Genomic DNA, 14,833 nt, shown 5'->3' on the forward strand with positions numbered 1-14,833 from the left:
AATAAATTACAGTTGCACCAACAAGAAGGGTACAGAAAGCCTCTAAAATGGAAGGGAAAACTTTCATGGCTATTGCAAATCAATCAGTAAGTTTTTATCCGATGAGCCTTTGTTTTGTGATGACAACTCAAGGTTAAGTATGGGATGGTTAGAAGAGAAAATCATAAATAATTAGAAAAGAGAAGAAATCATGATTTATTATGAAAACTTGCATAACTTTTAGCTTGAAAGTGGAATTTTCGTCTGTGAGTTTAATCTGGATGCATTTTTCGATTCTACACATGTTTTTCGAATGATATTTTCAAACTTTTGGAATCAAATTCCATCGTTTAGAACCTCATCTGAATTTTTTTTATATTTTGAGTTAATTTAAGGGTATTTTCGTCAATTTTACAATATTTTAAATTTATTCAGATTTGTTTAATAGTTTTTTAGCTTTATTTGAATTTGTTTTGTAGTTTTGTAGTTTAATTGGATTTATCTACAAAATTAGGATCTCAATTTGATTAGGAGTTATTTTAAGTCATAAATACACGTTAAGGTTGTAAAAATAATTGATTCATTTTTATGGATTAATAATATATTTTCAGTTTTTTTATTAGTTGGTGAATTTCAATATTTATTTGGTGGATTTCAAATATTTATCACATCTATTCGAGCGAAATACAAGCAAACACCCGGCCGTGTGTTAGGAACAAGACCCTTTTATTATTGTTCACGTTTTCATCTGGCATCACTATTTTATTACTTACTTGCATTCTTACTACACTCTTCGTTGGTAGTAACAATGAGCGTGGCATTAGAAAATGAAATCCAAGATTCTTGATGTAATTTTTTTTTTTTTTTTTTTTTTTTAAATTTTGAAGTTCCTTCATGTCAAATCACTAAGAGAAATACAAGCATAGAACATATCTTAACCTATTGGGAATGAAGAACGAAGATTAATTGCTTGTTCTTGATTGTGGGTTCTTAATCTTCCTTTTCAATACGGTTTCCTTCTGTATTCTTCTAATAATGGAATGTCAAATAGAATGAGAAATTACGTACAACTTAAGGACCATAACCCTATTAGATATTTTCATATATATTTCGATCCATCATGAAATACAACACGAGAATATGGTCTTCACGTATAATTAGGTATATACTATATTAGATGTCCAAAGTCTAATAACTTCAATCCTTTATTAGATCACTCTAAATGGGTTTAACTTTAAGATATCATTTAATACACAATTAATTATAGGTCAAATTATCTGAGAGGTTTTCCATTTTTTTTTTTTTTTATTGTATCGAGATATTTAGATAGTAAGGTGATTTTGAATTATAGATACAAACGTAAGTTTGTTACCCTATTTTTTTTTTTTTTTTTTTTTTTTGGAATTCTTCTAACTTTCTTGATTTTTGTCACTTCCACATTAAAGATTGTCGAGATTCTATAATTAAGTTATTTTCTATGTTTTGTTGATTTTTTTTTTTTTATTTCGTCACTTTTGAGTGTTTGTAACATTTTTTTACTTTCTGTGACTTTTTTTAAATTTTTCTCATGTTTTTTGAGTTTGTCACTTTTTTGAATTTTGTCATTTTTTTAATGTTTGTCACTTTTTAATTTTCTATTATTATTTTTTTAATTTGTGTCAATTTTTTGAATTCGTCACTTTTTTTAAATTTCTATCACCTTTTTTTTGTCACTTTTTTAGCGTTTATCACTTTTTTCAATCACCTTCTTGATTTTTTTTTTCTTTTTTTGTGACAAATATCACTTTTTAATAAAAATGATATTGAGTCAACATTGTGTCACTTTTTAATATTACACTATATTTTTTAATTTCAAAAACTTTTCACATGATTTTTCAAAAAATCCCTAAATTTAAGGAAATTTTTGTAAGTTTCCCTTAATTATATACGGAGGCCCACATGATAAATCAAAACTCAACACGTGGGAGCTCGATCCACTAGCAGCTCAGCTCGTTCCCTTTGGAACATTTGTAGGGCAAATATCGAAGAGATAGATAAAAGGTGACAAATTTTTAAAATTTGTGGGTTAAATTTTTTTTTACGAACCCTTTAGAGACCAATATAATACATCGTGTAAAGCTCCCTCGACAAAATTATTATTCTACTAAAGTTAAGTTTTTCCACGAAAAGATTTCGCTTTTCCCCCACAAATTATGTTGTGGGTTAAATCCTGTTTTTCCATACAAATAATTTTTTTTTTGAAAAGAATATTTGAAGGCTAAGATACATTTTTTACAACAATTAAGAATTTGTGGCAACATGATACATATTACTTTGTGGGCTAAACCTTGTTTTTATCTACAAATAAATTTTTTGTAGGGAAAACATATGTGTAGGCTATTATGAAACAATTCGTAGGGAGAAATTAAATTATATTTTTTATATTTTATTCGTTATTTATATTATAGTAATTTTTTTAGCCTTATTAAAAATAATATAAAGATACAAAAAATAATAATAATAATTAGGACATGTAGTGTCAATCAATATAACATTGAATCCGAAATATTTTATCAAAACACAAATAAAATTCATTCACCAAGTATAATAAATTTAAACTTAAAAAGAGTATAGCAAACATGCTCTATATCTATTATTATTCATCGAAAAAGAATAACTCTTCATCCTCATGAATTAGATATACAGCTGATCATCATCAAAGTTATTCTCTTCATCCTCAATAGCATCATCTTCCTCATCTGCATTATTCTTTATTGACAATGGCGTAAATGGGGTTACTGATAAGTGCAATTTATGCACTTTAGACCACATTATTAAACTTATATGTTGTCAAATTATTGAATTTTATTTAATTTGGGTTAATTTTTGTTTGTTTCAGTATTTGACCCGTTTTGAAGCAATTGGGAAAGATTGGCTATTAAATAAAAGTTGTGGACCAAATCTCTCTTGAATAAAAGTTGGAGAATCAAAAGTGATGGAACAATAATGAGAAGGACTAAATTGCACTATTTTAAAAGAGAGGGGGGCTTGAAGAAAAGTATAAAGTAATTGGGCCTCAATTGGGATTCAAGAATCAAATTGCATAATTGGTTGGAATTTTTTTTTTTTTTTTTTTTTTTTTTGGGGGGACTCCTACTCACAAAGGGCTGTCGGCTGTATCTATATATATTCATACCCATGCATGAGGAAAGGCAGAATAACCTACAGAAAAAAAAATGGCAGCCAAGGAATTGGAGTAAAATTGGAATTTGTGTTAAAATCAATTCTTGGGGTCGATTAATACATTTTTGTGCACACAGAAATGGGGAGAGACACACGGCAATTGGGCAAGGAAAGAAAAATTGGAGTCAAATATTGCAGCTGGGAATTAATTTCATATACAGAAAATGGAGGCTGCTTGCTATTGGAATTAAAGCAAATGGAAACAGGAGATAGGAGACGCGTAGAAGCTAGAAAAAAAATGAATAAAAAAATTGGATACTAGTCATGCTCCGTTAATTTTCGGTGATGTTTTTTCACTTTTTTGTGTTTAATTTCAACATTATGTCAGGCTAATTTTTCTCATATATTGGATGAAGATGGAAACTCGTTATTATTTATTTTTAATTTAAAACACATAGCTCGGTTAAATTTTTACAATTCTTGATTAATCTTGCATGCTTACTTTTATTATTTGATTGATTGATCACCAATTAAATATATGGTTGTTTGTTGTAGTACTGGGAGGCTAGCAATAGGTTTAGAACATTGCATGATTAACACATGTGCAATAATTTTAGGAATAATATTTATCACATGTGCAATCTTTGGGATAGTTGTGAAATTGAATGCGTTCTATTCATTCAAATTCAGTCCAGGAATATATTCGAGTCGTAAATAATATAGATTTAATTATCTTCGAAAAGAAAATTAATTACAATAAAATTATCGATTGTCAAGAATGCATGAACGAAACTAGCTATGTAATCAAGAATTGGAATATATAATAATAGATAGATTTGTAATCCAATATACTCTTCCCATATATTTATTAAATTCGCATTTTACTCACTTTTGTAGATTAAATTAGATTAATTAAAAATCACTAATTTCTTTTATTTGTTTACTTTGAATCTACTTAAACATTAGTACACTCAATTAATTTTTATTTCTCATGGGACGATACTGTCAACTCACTAAATTTTATTTTTTTCGACCACGCCTATTTCCTCACACATTAAAGGAAGGTGCGCGAGAATGGTTATATTCTCTAATTCCTGGGAGCCTTATTTCATGGAACAACATGGTGTAGAAGTTCACATTGAAATTTTTTTCGCCATCTCGGGTTCATCATATCAGAAATGAAATCCATACTTTTAAGTAAAAGGACCTTGAAAGCTATCCAGAACGTGGGAAAGATTCAAAGATTATTTCAGGAAGTGCCCCACTCTGAACATCCTTAAAGAATCGAAGATCTACATATTCTATTCCGGCCTGAGACCTAAATTTCGTAACATTGCTGATGCTTCCGCGGGAGGGTCAATATTAGATATTCCGTTGGATGATGCCTTGTACCTTTTTGAGCGAATTGTAGAAAATCAATTGATGTGGCTGAATAACAGGGAAGTCCAGAAGAAAACAACTGGTATATATAATGTGGATGCAATGACAGCATTGACAGCACAGATGGAGGCAAAAATTAGAAACCTTGATACTTTGACCCATTCTGTGAATATAGTACAAACTCAGCTTCGAAGTGTGCAGGTTGTGGGGCAGATCACATTACTGCAAGCTATCATTTGGCTTTTACTCACATAGGTCAGCCAGTAAAGGTCAGTTATACGCAGAACTATCAGAGGAAAAATGGACCTTACCTATACAACTACCATCCGAGTTTGAACAAGTATCCCAACTACGCGTGGGTTGATAATTTGGATCAACTAAATCAGATGAAGGGCAATCCATCAGCGATTAAGCAACAAGAAGAAAATAGGCAATCATTGGAGGATCTATGTGTCAAGTACATCACCAAGACTGAGACGACGATACAGAATCAGCAAGCCTCTATACATAACTTAGAGAAATAGGTAGGGACAGATAGCAGCTGCATTAGCCAACAAAGCACAAGGTACTCTGCCGAGAGATACAAAAAAGAACCTAAAGGAGCAGATATTAGCAATTGAAGCTATGAATTATGCAACTATCTAGACACCATCGATCAAGCCTGCTACTCCTATTCGAGCTTATATGCCACCTATCCCATTCCCTCAAAGCTTCAAAGACTTCCTAAAAAGGAACAAGTCCAGACTATCACAAAGAGAAGCGGAGTTCAGCTGTCAAAAATCACAATGAAAAAGAAGGGAATTGAGGAGAATCAAGTACCTACAACGGGGGAAGAACCGATGGAGCAGTCTGAAGAAGCAACAAAAAATGATCAAAAGATAGTTTCACATGGTCCACAGCTTAAGGCAAATGATCTTGGCACTACACCGACACCTCTGGTCTCTTTTCCTCAAATGTTGCAGAAAGCCAATTTGGAGAAGTAAGCCATGAAATTTTTGTAGGTCCTTAAAAAGCTGCATGTCAATATCCCATTCATTGACACTATCCTTCAAATACCAAACTATTCTAAATTTGTGAAGGAGATGTTGACTAAAAAGAGGAAGATGCCCGAGCATGAAGCAATAGCACTATCTGAATAGTGCAGCACAATCATCCAGTACAGGATCCCCCAAACTTAAAGATCCAGGGAGTTTCATTGTACCTTGTTCCATAGGAAATTTAAATGATATAAATTGTTTAATTGATTCAAGAGCGAGTATTAATTTAATTATCTTACCTCTTTACAGGAAACTGGGATTAGGAGATCCTAAGGCGGCATCTATTATCCTTCAGTTGGCGGATCGATCACTGAAACACCCCTACAGAATAGTCGAAGACATGCTTATCAAGGTGGGGGAGTTTATTTTTCTAGCTGACTTCATCATCCGAGACATAGAAGAGGTATATTAGATGCCAATAATACTGAGAAGGTCATTCTTGTCTACAAGCCGAGCCTTGGTAGATTTTGATGCTAATAAGATAATCGTAAGAGTGGAGGATAACCAACAGAGCTTCACCATGAAGAATCCAATCAAGCAACCATCATAGTTTGAAGATGCCAACGAGCTAATCATTGGGAGAGCTACAAAGGCAGGCCAGATAAAGGTGGAATTGTTGATAGAGACGGGATGGAAACTTAATTGTGTGGAGGATGAAATATGAAAGAAGGAAGTGTAATCGGTACATAAAATGCAGAGCTGAAAATTTCCTCTTCAAGCCACCATGAATATTCAAAACAACAAAGTCTAGCTAAAGACTATAAGTTAAGCACTTATTGGGAGGCAACCCAATTTCGTTACAATTTATTTATTTTATTTTCTGTATCACATTGTATATAGACTTGTTCTGATTATCAATTAATCATGCACGTTTAAATTTATAGGGTATCATCATCCAATCATGTTTTCGTCGAGGTCCTTAAATTTAATCTTGGTTATTTCGAGCATTTGGGCTAATTAACACGTGTTCTAGATTATTGATCTCTAATGTTTGATTTGATTGCCATATGCAGGAACATAACATCGTGGAACACTCAAACCAACATAGACCAAAGAAAAAGTATGATGAGGAAGATTGTATGGCCATCACTCATAGTCCCTCGACACTTAATAGAAAAATTTGGGAAGTACCTTTGTCCTTTTCTTCCCCGTCCCCTTTCATTCTTAATTATGTTTTACGACATTGAGGACGATGTCAAGTTTAAGTTTGGAGGTGGGAAAAACTTCGAGTTTTTTATTTTCGTATTTTTTTGTGCGTTTGTTTTTGTGTGTTAAGTAAAAAATTCGTTCAATTTTTGCTAATTGTGTGCTTGTGTGGGTTAGATAGTTTGGCTGACAATGATGATTCAATTTGAGGTTTGGCATTGATTTATGAACTGTAGATAGGGGACATGCTAGATTGATTGAAACTTAAACTTGCAAAATTTGATATTATACATATATTAGAATTGAGTTTGACATAGTGATGAAATAAGTCGATTCATGCATTTGATAGATTGATTTAGTTGGACATAGATGCTTCATCCAAACCATGTTAATTATTTATCCTTAAACCAAATTTAGTACAATTTGGGGTGATCTTACTATTGTAGAAAATACGGTATGAATGTGGATTTCTTGTGTGAAAAAGTTCGTGTGAATTGTCTTAAATTAACAGAATAATATTGGGTGAAAATTTTAAATTAGAGGTTGATTTACTTGAATAGGTGTGTGATAAGGGGCATTGCACTAATCAATGCATATATTTTGAAACTTAAAATTTCTATCTAAAGCCTTTATGATTCGAATAGTTAAGCCTGCAATGGTATCTTAAGACCTGGTGCCCTAAATTATCTTATTTGAGAGTCATCGGCCTAAAGCTCGCTACAGTGGTCATTTAAAAAAGCAATCAGCTATGAAGTTACCCTTAAAAATTGTTCTCTTTGAAACCTTTTTTACTCGGGTTATTAAGCTTGTAAGGGTATTTGAAAACTCCGTGCCCTAAAGTCATCTGACTTGGGAGTCATCAATATAAATCCTACTAAATAGGTCATCTAGAAAACTTGAGGGAGAAGGCAAAAATAAATAAATAAATAAAATCAGAAAAAGTAAGTGCATAAAAAGAAGAAAGCAAAAGCACTAAATGCCTTGTTAAGTCCCAAAAACTGTTTGAGGGAATTTGACTTTTGATAAAGGATAAATAGCCTAATTGAATTTTGGCAGTCAAAACAATCAAATAATTGGAGAATCCTTATTCATTGATATGTTGACTTGCAACTAGTGACAGTCACCTGAATTGGAGAGGTTAGGATAGTAATGAAAAGTTTAATCTTAGATCACACACTGGGAAAAGAGTGAAAAAGAATAAGTTTGGAGGTATGTGAATCTTACGAGAAATAAAGTGATATATTTGACCATAGAGGGTCAGAAATTGGAGAAACTTGTGAATTTATTAATGTCAACTTAGTTCTTCACATACACACACGTCGATTTTGCATTGGAATAGTGGATATTGGTTTGGTATTGTGACTTTGAAGCAGTTTGTAGATTTAATGCCGTGATCTCAAATCTTGTGTTAAAAAACTGAACGATCCAACCAAATATATTTTGTATGCTTGTGCGTTTGTTGTTATTTAGGTTATAGTTTTGTTTGAAGATGAACAAATATTTAAGTTTGTGAGTGTTTCATAAATGCAATTTGTGCACTTATTTAGATCACATTATCAAACTTTTATATTGTCAAATTATTGAATTTTGTCTAATTTGGGTTAATTTTTGTTTGTTTCAGTCTTTGACCCGTTTTGAAGCAATTGGGAAAGAAAATGATCAATTGACTATTAAATAAAAGTTGTGGACCAAATCTCAATTGAATAAAAGTTGGAGAAATAAAAAGTGATGGAACAATGATGAGAATGACTAAATTGCACTATTTTAAAAGAGTGGGCGCTTGAAGAAAAGTATAAAGTAATTGGGCCTCAATTGGAATTCAAGAATCAAATTGTATAATTGGTTGGATTTTTTTTAACTTTTACTGACAAAGGGCTGCCGACTATATCTATATGAGCTATGCTACAATGACAAAGAGAGTTTACAAAGTTAGGTTACAAAATCAAATATACACTAATCATTTCAAAAATATATTTTTAAATCATTTGAAATCAAGGGTCCAGATTTTACCAACACACTTTGGCACTCTACTTTTGTACACCAGCTTTGTAGGAGTAGAATTATTCTATCTATATATATTCATGCACATGCATGAGGAAAGGCAGACTAACCTACAGAAAGAAAAACGGCAGCCAAGGAATTGGAGTAAAATTGGAATTTGTGTTGAAATAAATTATTGGGGCTGATTAATACATTTTTATTATACACAGAAAAACGGGGAGAAAGACACGACAACCAGGCAAGGAATGAACAATTGGAGTCAAATATTACAGCTGGGAATTAATTTCATTTACAGAAAAATGGAGGCTGCTTGCTGTTGGAATTAAACATATACACACACATAAAGCAAACGGAAACTAGAGACAGGAGACGCGTAGAAGCTGATTTTATTTTTTTATTTTTTTTGGGATACTAGTCATGTTCCGTCGATTCTCGGTGATGTTTTTCCACTTTTTTGTGTTTAATTCCAACATTATGTTTGACTAATTTTTTTCATGTATTGGATGAAGATGAAACCTGTTATTATTTACTTTTAATTCAAAACACGTGGCTTAGTTAAATTTTTGCAATTCTTGTTTAATCTTGCATGTTTACTTTTATTATTTGATTGCTTGATCACCAATTAAATATATGGTTTCTTGTTGTAGTACTGGAAGACTCACAATATGTTTAGAAAACCGCATGATTAACACATGTGCAATAAATTTTAGGAATAATATTTATCACGTGTGCAATCTTTGAGATAATTGTTAAATTGAATACGTTCTATTCATTTGAATTCAGACCAGGAATAGATTAGGATCGTGAATTGGATATATTTAATTTGTCTTGGAAAAAAAATTAATAACAATAGAATTATCGGTTGTCAAGAATGCATGAACGAAATTAGCTACGTAGTCAAGAATTTGTATATATAATAATAGGTGGATTCGTAATCCAATACACTCTTCCCATATACTTATTAAATTCGCATTCTACTCGCTTTCGTAAATTAAATTAAATTAATTAAAAATCACAAATTTATTTTATTTGTTTACTTTGAATCTAATTAAACACTAGTACACTCAATTAAATTTTATTCCTCGTGGGACGATACTGTTAACTCACTAAATCTATTACTTGCCAACGATCTTGTACGCATGCGAGTTTCACAAGAATAAGTTTTTGGCACTTTGCTTGGAAACAATTTATTTAATTTGAGTTTATTAGTTATTTTAAAATTTGAAGTTTTTTTTTTCTTTTTTTTCTTTACTTTAGTGGTTTTAGGCTGTTTATTGAACGATGTAGGTCTCTCGTTTTACTCTTTTCAGGAAATCACAATTCATACATAATTCTGATAAAATCAAGCTTTTTCCAATAGATCTCGAAGTGGAAAGAACTTTTCAGACAACGAAGAAAAGAATTGTGTACATTAGAAGAAGATGTGTGAATGTTTCGAAGGCGACCATCTCCCAACCCACGAATTTGACGTCTAAGCTTCGTACTTAGAACAAACATCATGATATTAATTTTGACCTCAGGATCATCTACTGGTATCTCCTCCAAAGGGATATCTTCGGGGAGCTGCTACTCCTTTGCCCTCTCTACAAGATATTCATACTCTTTGACATACATCTCATCCTACAAACACAACTCACAAGATATACATAACAGCTATAAAATTAAATTTTGCTAGAGATATAGCACAACTGCACACAAGAGATATAGCAGAACGCAAGAGATACAAAAGCATATTATGATATGGGTAATCAATTTCTAAAATGTGATGAACGATCCTGCCCTGCATATATTATATCTCATTTCTTCCAAAATCCAGAGGGTGGTGTCAAAGGTGGCTTCGCCCTTGCTTGTATCACATATAAGTACTTGTAAATTACAAAGAAATGAATTATAGGCAAATCATGGAATGGAATTCATCACCTTGAAATTAAAATCAAATCAAATATTAAAAGAAAAATCTTTTACAATCCCAATTCTAGTTTCACACCCCTAAACATAATGTCACAATTGATCAAGCCCATTTCAATAAAACTGAATTTCTTTGTAGTTAATTCTACTTTTTTTTTTCTTCAAAGATGTAAACTAAAATTACCACAATCCCAGCAATTGCATTTGGTTCAAAATGGGGAAACAAAAATATTTGATCAAGCATCAATAAAAATGCAAAATTTCTGTTTGAGAAAAGATATAGTTAATTAATTAATAGTCTATAAAAACTTGCATATAAATCCAATGGTTCATATTAAACAAATTCTTCAGACTTCAAAAACATCAATGGAAACACCAGATCTAATTAAACAAAGCTAAAATTAATTAAAGATTAGAACAAAACTAATAGGCATATCTTTAAGATTGCTTGAAGAACACAAAATCTGTACGTAGTAGATTAAGCTGGAATTTATTGACCAAAAATAATACTAAGGCAAATGAAGAGATTAAGATTGTAACAATGGGATCCACAAGAAATTTTGAGGGTGGGCAAATTGAATTAATTAGGTTTTGGTAGCAATCGATGATGAAATTAAGCCGAAAAGCAGGAATATTTTTTGGTGAAAATTTCTAAAGGCAAATAGAGTGGGTATGTCGTGGGTTTAGATTTAGGTTTTATAAATTTTGATTTTGTTGAAAATATATATTCTCTCTATCTTTTCATTTATTTATCTTTCACTTCAAATTACTCTTTGGTGGGACTAAAATTATAAATAGTTTAAGGAAAATTTTCCCGCTGTTTATTAGCCTACAAACATGTATATCTTGCCCATAAATTTTTTTGTCTGGAAAAGAGAAAAAATTGTAGGCACAAGGCATCCTACTATTGAAAATCTTGAAATAAATCATAGCCCTCCAAAACATCTTTCTTGCGAGAAAAAAGGTGAACTGTGCTTACAAATATTAATTTGTCAATGGAAATTTTGTAGGGAAAGACTAAATTTCTTGTAGTGATTGCCCATATGTTAAGTCGAGCAGAGCTTGGATGGCAACCCCATAAGTCGCTGTGGCTCAACTCATTGCCACCGTTACTTTTCCCACAATTTCAGAGTCAAATAATCGATAATGACAAATTACTTTTGTAAAGTAATTATTTTTTAGATTATTCCACTTTATGATATTGGAGGAAAAACAAGTGAGATGGAGAGGCATAAAAGTGAATTGAGTCATATTTAGCTTATGTCTTACACATGTATGGTAAATGTTTCAAGGGTTCTTTGTTTTTGGAACAACCTTTGCTAGAAGTCCCAAATTTAAGCAATGATTCTTGGGATTTGTCGATAACCTAGAAAAGCAATAGCAGCTTTGGATCCCTTCTTGTATGTGTGACATTTTATAATCTCTTGTTTTGAGTACGACCTTGGTTTAACTGGGAAATGTCCACTTTATGTTACTGAAATGTTATTCTTATAAAAATCTTTGGTACCCCCAAATAAAAATGAATTTTTAAGGCTAATTTAAATTTGATCTTTGGTTCAAATAATACTCGACTAAATTAATCATTCAACTGATTCTACTTTACCTACACCGACTTAAAATTAAGTCCTTAATTGAGCTCCATTTTTAGGCAAATTGAATTTTCTGATAGTAATATTTTGAAAAATGTACGGTTAAAGAGTAAGAAAATTTTTAGGTTTACGTATAAAATTATTTTATTAGAAGAATATGTGATTGAAAATAACTTTGTGAAAAAATTAATTTTTAGAAAAAATAGAGCTGAAACAGGAGCTAAGTGAGATGAGTATAAACACAATTATTCATTCTATGAAATATGTGATGAATAGTATGGAAAAAGGGAATTTGATTGAACTAATCAAAGTACTTTAAGTAAATAAGTTTACCTATAAGTAAATAAGTTCTAATATAAATAAATTATTTTATTAAATCAAGTTAAAAATAAGTAAATTACTCATTTCAACGGTAAGATAATAATCATTTATTGAAAAAGTAACATTAAAGTAAAATGAAAGTAAGTTTGGTGTATTCAATTTAAAATTTTAAGGACTTTTAGATTTAAGTGCATGATTTTTGTGGATTTAATGGACTTTTATTTAGTGAAGAACACGATTCAATTTGAATAATTTTGTGACAAGTTTTCAAACCAAAACAAGTAAAGCAGCTTGGAAAATTTTCAAATCAAACCACTTCAATTCCTAAACCCACGTTTTTCGGTTTGATTTGGTTTAAAACTATAATTTAACAAACAAACAAATTACATATATTTAATAAGTAAATATTAGTCTAAGATTTCACATTAATATATAAATAGTATAATTGCAAATATTACAAATTGAAATTCTACACTTTTAATCATTACAATGCAACAATATAATGTAAACGTTTTAATTCTAATACTTATTGAAGCAACATCTGCAGTTGTAATACATGATTCATTCTCTATATAAAGATGAGAAAATAGAGCAAATGTATTCATTAATTATAATTAAATTATATGAAGTAACTAATAAAAGAAATTAAATAAAAATATCAAATATAACAATAACTTATCAGTTTTTAGTGAATCATTCAACGCGTCTACCTCATCCAAATATTGACGAATTACTATATGTTCTTTGTTACCATGCAACCAATTGTTAGGGCAAATCATCGCATCAACTATATTTGTACTCATTAAACTTCTAAATAAATCAAGAATCTGAGCACTACTATGAAATGTAGACTCAAAAGCAATTGTGGATATTTAAATAGTTAACACATCCTTTGATAATTTGAAAGACAATCTTGTACTTAATTGTATTCAATTTTCACTAAAATAGTATGACAAAAAATCATTGATCAAACCTTCGCAATGACCGCTTAAGTAATTTAATAAATCCTTCTAGCAATTAACATTAAAATATAGCATCTAAGATAAAATATATATAATAAATTGGATTATTTGACCAAAAAATTGGGACGTAAATAAACAAAAAAAAGTACCGTCGAACTAAAAAATTAAGGGTGCTCAACACAATTCAAAACAAAAACAATACAACTACTAATAAAATATAGTAAATATTATCCAAAAAAATATGAATAATTGAATAATTGACTTGAAACTTAGCTTAAATTCGAGAAATGTATTAGTAGAAGGAAAAAATTGGTTAGTTTGAATGAAAATCTAAAATTAATTATCTACTCAATTGTGATAGATGGTTGATGAATATGGTTTAAGAGCAGTAGTTCGGCACTTTGGCTAGGGTTTTGCATTGTGATGATTGATGGATATTTGGGTATATTTTAATTAATTAATTGTAATGGATAATTGTCTAATTGAGTATTAAGTTTAATTGATTTGGGTCTAATATTGATGTATTTTTTCAATCGGAATTTGTTTAGTTTTAATTCGGTTGGATAATTCATTTATTTTGTAAACGGTTTGCAAATAATGAAATCTAAAACAAACAATAGTTTGATTTAGTTGAAAAGGTAAATGTTGACAGATCCAATTGGGCCTAAACGAATGATTTCAAACAAGCTTTTTTATTCGATTTTGTTGTTTAACGATTTCGTTGTTCTGCTTTAATTGAATTTAAAAAAAAAAAAATTAGAGAATCAATGAAAATCTTTCATACACTTCTATATATTTTTATAGAATTCATTTCATTTTAGAAGAAAAAGTTTTTTGTATATAAAATTATATGTTTATCTAGCTTATTGCACAATCTTGTTTTGTTGAATTATTTATTTATACAATACAATGTAATAATATTCTGAACAACTACGTGCATGACCAAATGATCTAGGAGAAACAGTAGCGAAATCATAATTCTAGCTCTTGTTTGATTCCTATTCTTCTAAAAATTAATTTTTTTCAAAATTTATTAATTTTCAACCACCATTTTTCATTAAAATAATATTATACGTAATTTCAAAACTTTTCTTTAATTTTTAACCACACATTTTTCATTAATCTACTATTCAAAATACATTATTTCTCCAAAATGGGGATCAGACAGGGGCATGTTAATAAAAATATTTTTTAAAGATTATAAAAGATATGAGTCACCACAATTAGGAAAATAAACCACCAAAGTACAAAAATAAAAATTTATAACATTTTAATACTCTTTAATAAAAAAGAACTATTTAATGTTCAATATTTTATATATGTCCCAATCTTGAAAGTTATTAAAATA

The sequence above is a fragment of the Olea europaea genome, chromosome 18, assembly GCF_002742605.1.
Source record: "Olea europaea var. sylvestris chromosome 18, O_europaea_v1, whole genome shotgun sequence".
Lineage (NCBI taxonomy): Eukaryota > Viridiplantae > Streptophyta > Magnoliopsida > Lamiales > Oleaceae > Olea > Olea europaea.